At 38.4% G+C, this 6,463-nt stretch overlaps 1 protein-coding gene across 2 annotated transcripts in view; it reads left to right on the top strand.

Moving 5' to 3' along the window:
* Window positions 1–6,463, top strand: part of Clcn5 (chloride voltage-gated channel 5) — a 154,168-nt gene that overhangs the window by 24,259 nt on the left and 123,446 nt on the right. The gene's annotated exons all lie outside the window — the stretch shown is intronic.

Below are 6,463 nucleotides of genomic sequence, written 5' to 3'. Positions count from 1 at the left end.
GTTCGTGGGGTATGTTCATACCTACATTTTCGTTGTTCTGTCTATAGTTGTTACCAAGAAATGTTTATGATAATCTGGTCATGGTTCCTAAAGTTTCTTTCACTTCAACTTTTAACTAATCACTTCTTCTTTCTTGGCCAAACTCACAGAGTTTCTAGTTCCTCTGTTGCTTCCTCAGCATCCTAAAGGATAAAATGTCTCTGGTATAAATTCAACACAACCCCTTCCCATTTCATAACCATAGCATTTCCTGGATGACACTATTTTCCCCCCTCTGATCTCCTACGTCTTCCTGAATCTGTATTCTTTGTTTGTTTGTTTGTTTTTTTAACAATCCATGTGTTTACAACCATTTCTCTGAAGTTCTTACTCTTGATGACACTGTTCCCACCCCACCTCACAATCCTCTCAGATGGGAGCAGCTTAGTCTGCAAATTCCTTATTCTCAAGAAAGCTTCCCGAGCCAGAGTGTTGTTCAACACGCTCCCCCCTCCCACCTTTTTTGACATTCATGTTACCAGGTACTGTGCAGGCATAGAGCAAATTTTGGGTTACTTGCTTGACTTTTTTCTTTGATTCCCTTGGCACCTAAATTAGTCTTGTATGCCATGCTGACTCTGGGTATCACTCGAGGCCACATCAGCAACTACACTGATGAGTTTCCAGATGCCCCATATAACTTCTTGATTTCTAATCATATGACCTTCATTTCGACTTTGCCCAGGCAACCTCATTTGGTCATACCAATGAATCATGTCATCATCTGGAACTGTTCCACCTCTGTTGTTCCCTTTCTCAGAATTTCTTTGAGCACTTAAACACTTCCACTCCATCTTCCGTTCTTGACTTCTAGCCTCTCAGTCCCATGTCCTTTCCCACCTAACTAGCATTCCCTACTTTCACTTGGCTCCACCAGCCATTTGATACTAACTCTCACAGTATCCCCAATTCTCTCACGTTATTCTTGTTCCACTGCACCTGCCCTGCCAATCCCCAAACCTAAATGGATTTTAGCATCTGTTTTCTTCTGTCCGGTTCCCAGGCTTCTGAGTAAATACTAGGGAAAATTGCCTCACCATGCTCATTATATCCATGACCAAACTATGATTTCTAACCACAGCTGGATCCTGAACAGCCGCTTACTAATCCCTTTACACATTCCTAGTTGGTTTCTTTTTCAATTTCCCACAGCAGCTGTTCCATTTTCTTGCCATGTCTTCCAGCCCTTTAATTTAGGGCTCTCTTTCCCTGACTCTGGTCAGCACGTAATCTAGTTCCATACCTCCTTCCAAAGAGAGCCACTGGTCACAGATGCTCTTTTCTTTCAAACATAGATTCATAGCTGCTTTGTTTTTATGTTATCTTTCCCAAGCCTGATGTTGCTTTTCATCTTACCTATCTTCTGATGATACCTTTAAGATAGTCTGTTCCATTGACAATCTCTCTTCTTTCTTGTATCTGTTGTATTTTAAAAACAGCTCATTTTCTTTTGAGTTGAAAACATACCAAAGAATTTTCTCTTGAACTTCCTCCAAATCCATTTGGTTTTACCAATGTCAGAGACAAATGGGCTATCTGTTCCCTTTGCTTTATCTTAGAACACATTGAAAGGATCATCTATATTTCCTCCCCTTTCAATCTTCACATAGTGCAGTATGGTTCTCCAGTAGTCTCTCTACTAAGAATTCATTTTTTTACGGGTTATCATGGCTCACAAATTCAGAGTAGGTGTCACAGGATACAGGTGGGAAGATATGTGTGTGTGTGCATGTGTGTGTGTGTGTGCACGCTAGCACGAGCATGCACTTGAGGTTGCCTGTTTCTGTTTAGCAATAAAGAGAAGTAGGGGAGGGGTGGAATTCAATACTGTACTTTTCTTCTGTTTCAAGGATGTTCATAATGTGCTGCAATAACCACAGTACTTCTTTCTCTTTGCTTTTCATTCCCAACCAAATATTATTTACCATGGTTCCCCTCTTTAGTTTGTTGAGTCCCATAAGAACTACCTTTTGACTACAGGTGATGTTGTTGGTATTGATGGAGATAGTGAGGACGATGATAATGTTTATGTTTTTCTTTGTTCTTGCGGGAATTTGTACAATGTATTTTGATCATAGTTATCCCTCCCTACTCTGGGACTTTGTGCCTACCTTTTCTTTCCATGTTGGGATTTTTCTGACTTGAGCTTGAACAATTGGATACCTACTATGGTGATGTGGTGAGTATAGTATATAACCTTTAATTTAGTAAAGCAAGTATTCTAATGCACAATTGATATATGTGCCAATGAAGGTCAGAGAGGGCAGATTTCTTGACTAAGATTACATAACAAATATGAAGTTGCATAGAACTTGAATTCTGATAAGTGTCTTTCCAAAGCACTTTTTTAAAATCAATATACCACTTCCTTCCATCATCAAGTACTAGATAGATACTACCTCAGCAATTCTTGATAACTGTGAGGTCCCCTTTGTTTTCTTTTTGAAAAATGATTTGTTTTTAATTATGTCTATATGTGTATATCTGTGTATGGATATGTACACATGAGTATAGGTACCTGTGGAGGCCAAAGACATTGGAAACCCCTGGAGCTGGAGTTGCAGACTGTGGTGAGCCACCCAGTCTTGGTGTTGGGAAATACCCACAGGTTCTCTGCAAGAGTCATATGCACTCTTTACCAAGGAGGCATCATCCCTCCATCCTACCTTTGCTTTTTTGTAATCCTGGAATTCTAATGACCTTGTTACCTGTACACTAAAATCAGTGTCTAGACTTCTCCAGTCCTAGGTCTTCTTTTAAAACCTTTGGTCTTGTTTGCTCTTGAGAAAGATGGATGTTCTATTATGAGTTTTTCTTCTATTCACAGTTGGTGGGTTTTGTTGTTGTTGTTTTGGTTTTCTTTCTACATTTTCATTTAAGTTCATATTCACCAGTTTAGCAAATCTGTAGCAAAGTGATTTCTTCCTGGTGTCTGTGAAATTTCTTCTACCCCTTACCAGAAATCCACAATTTTAAGAACTTAGTCACCATCCAGAAAATCGTATCTTGTTCTTTAACATTGTCAAAGTAGCAAAATGTTCATTTCCCCCTCTCTTTTCTTCTGGTCACAAGTCATGCCTTTCAACATCAAAAGGATAAACTCTTCTTGGGAAAAATCACTTGTCTTTGATGAGGTGACACCCTAGGTTCATTAACCACATCCCAGGGAAAGACTCATGCTTAGGAGTAATTCTAGCCAGCACAAGTTGGACCCCATGCTGTTTGTTTTTTAAGAGGGACAAAACATGAAGTTATATGGTTAGGGAGGTAGAGGGGAGGCCCTGGGAGGAGTTGGGAGAGGGGAAATATATGACAAAATATATTGTATGAAATTATTAAATAATTAAAAAGAAACAAACAAATGAAGTGAAAATCTTCCGTATGTCTCATAGAGCCTTTAGTCACCTACCTGAGATTTCTGAGTCAATAGAAATAAAGTTGAAATATTTACTTATGTAACTGCATCTCTGATCTTAAATCTATATGACTAAAGAGAAACTAGAAGATTCTCAGCATCCATACCAGTGCCACTGAAAGAATAAAAAAGTGTCTGTGATATGAGTATCAGATGAAACCAAAAAAGAAAGAAAATGCTTGTTCTGTTGCCTGAGCTGACAAAAGAGAAAAGCCATTTCTCTCAAGGGCTTGCAACAGTTATACGATGCCACATAACAGTTATAAGTTAAAAGAGGTCTTTCTCTTCCAGGGACTGTTCCTTTCTTTATTATGTCTCCAGGTCTAATTTGCTTTTCTGTTGTGGGGATTCCCAAATCCTGAGTTGTGCTTGCATCATAATGGACCCAGTTTCCAGTGTATGACAGCATTTCCTAGCCCTCGAACAGCGACCAATCCAGAATGGATTCCACTGTCCTTAGGCTGTCCTTCAATAGGAAAGCACAGAAGCTCACTTCTACACTCTTGTTAAATGGCATTCCTTGAGTGCCATCCTTTGTGAAGAGCAAACAAATCTGACTTTGTCAGACTACAGGCCTGTCCTTGATCTTTAGATGGCTACTTCAGTCCCCTTTTAAATTTAACTGTCTTGCTAAATAGATCAGGCGGGCTTCAGACTCATTAGTCTGAGGGTCATCATGAACTCCACATTCTTCCTGTCTCAGCAGGAAGTTTGACATTTGCCAAATCCTGCTTATTTGCTTAGTCCGATGATCTCAGTATTTTCCCCTACAGGGGACTGACTAGTCAATGTCAAAATTATCCTGAAGCCCTGTTACATCTTCTAGTGAGGCAGTTTAGAACATAGTATCTTCTTCTGTTTGTCATTATCTTCCCAGGCATATCTGCAGTCATTCTCATTTTGACAGAAATTAAAACTGTAAGTCTGCGGTTAAACAGCACTAATATTATGTTGCACAAATTTATTAAAGTTGATTAACTGGTTAGGTGGTAATTATCTTATATGAAGACTTTATTCTCTACCCAAAGTTTTAACTGACTGTGTAAATAACAACAATAAGTATGTTCATTTGGGGGGGGGGGCTTGGAAAGATGTCTGATGAATAGCCATTTATTGAGCTCCATGTATGTGTCAGAAAATGTCACCTAATTGTTTCATAAAAATGAATTGCTTTCTAAGCACAAGGTCTTTGAGCTTGGTCTCAGTTTGGTGAGGTAGGGAGTGAGTTGTTATCAGTTCCAAACAGAACAGCAAAACTACTTCCTGGAAAATGTCCTTTAGGAAGAATCACCATAAGAGAAGTAGGTAAGAGGTTAGTTTTTGACTGGAAACTTCATTAATTCAGTCTGGTTTTAAGTAAACAGACTGTATCTTAGTGAAAAGTGCTGATTGGATAAATGTTTGACAATGGATACTTTAATGAACAAGTAGCAATTTGCTTAAGTAGGATGGACTGTTCTAGGCTTCTAAGCACCATACAAATATTGTCATTAATCTTCATGACAACTTTATGAAATGGGCTATTTTGCCCTCAGCCCTATCTTTTTATGTACTAGGGATCGAGGCCAGGGTCTTCCACTATATTAGGCAAGTGTTCTACTGTGCTTCTGTATCCCCTAGACTTCTTTATTTTGACTTCTTTGGAGCCAGGCTCTCATTTGTATTTTCCAGACAGGCTTTGAACCTATGATCCTCTTGCTTTTTCATCCTCCTTAATATCTGGGATTAGAGGCATGTACCACCATGCTTATCCTCCATTTCTATACATGAAGGAATTGAGTCACATAGAATCAGTATCTTGCCGTGTTTTCTGTGGTTATTAAGTTTTGATTCTGGGATTTGAGTTCAGGCTGTTTTCATAATCTCTGCTGCCTGCAATAAATTGTAAAAAGTTTTCTTGCAAGAGCAGATTCCCACAGATCTTACTTTATCCTACTTCAGTGTCTTAATGACTGAATCTCCAAAGTCCAGAGGTAAGCGTTTCCTCAACTTTATCAGTATGTACAGTGACTGAACAATATGTCACCTATAAGTGTCACCACAATAGTAAACCATAACTAAGACAGTCATTAACTTTATATCCTGCAACATTATGGAATTCAGTAGTTTAGTAGCTGTTTTATAGATTCTTCATAGAGATAAGTTTGCCTTTTGCAAACAATACTTCGCTGTCTTTCTCATTTATATGCTTTTATTTCTTTGTCTTACCTGATTGCACTGGCTGGAACTGCCAGTACAATATAGAGAAGTAGTGAAAGCTGCGTTCATCTGTGCTTTGTTTCTGATCACTAGAAAGGAGGGGTTTTTTTGTTTGTTTATTTTTCCCTTTGTTCTTTACCAGGCTGGAGAAGTTCCATCTCTCAGGTGAATGTTCTCATCTGTTCCTAGTTTGTTGAGTGTTTTTAAGTATGAGACACAAATGATTTTCAAGTGGATTTTCTGTCTTTCTATGGTCATACACTTTATTAAACATCTTTTAATCTGGTGAATTAAATGGATTTCCCTTCAAATGTTATCAATCTTATATTCCTGAGGGAACCTTACTGGGTCTTGATTATAAGTTTTACATATTAAAACATGTTATATTTAAAAGGATTCAGCTAGGAATCTTTATGTGTATGTTTATGAAAAGTGCTATTGACCTTTAGTTTCCTTAAAATATATTTCCAGGTATTGATATCAGATTAATACTGGTCTCATGGAATGGGTAAGAAAAAACTCTCTGACATCTTCAACTTTGTGAGTCAGGATAGTTGGTGTTTACTCTATTGTAATTATTTAGGATAATTCCCTAGTGAGGTCAGCTGGATTTCGAGTGGGATGGTAAGGGGTATATTTTTAACTAGCAACTCCAATTCTTTTTTTTTTTTTTTCACAAATAGGACTTTTTATTTGGCACTATTAAAAACCTGGGTTCTAGACCGATTCTTGGACTGGTGGTTCATACCCGTCCGCTCGGTCAACCTTAGCCCCCGTCTTGTCTCCAGTTGTTTTCCCGGAACTGCCACC

The sequence above is a fragment of the Mastomys coucha genome, chromosome X (assembly GCF_008632895.1).
Source record: "Mastomys coucha isolate ucsf_1 chromosome X, UCSF_Mcou_1, whole genome shotgun sequence".
Lineage (NCBI taxonomy): Eukaryota > Metazoa > Chordata > Mammalia > Rodentia > Muridae > Mastomys > Mastomys coucha.
The sequence above is the reverse complement of the archived record's forward strand: the minus strand, read 5'-3'. Positions and strand labels throughout refer to the sequence as shown.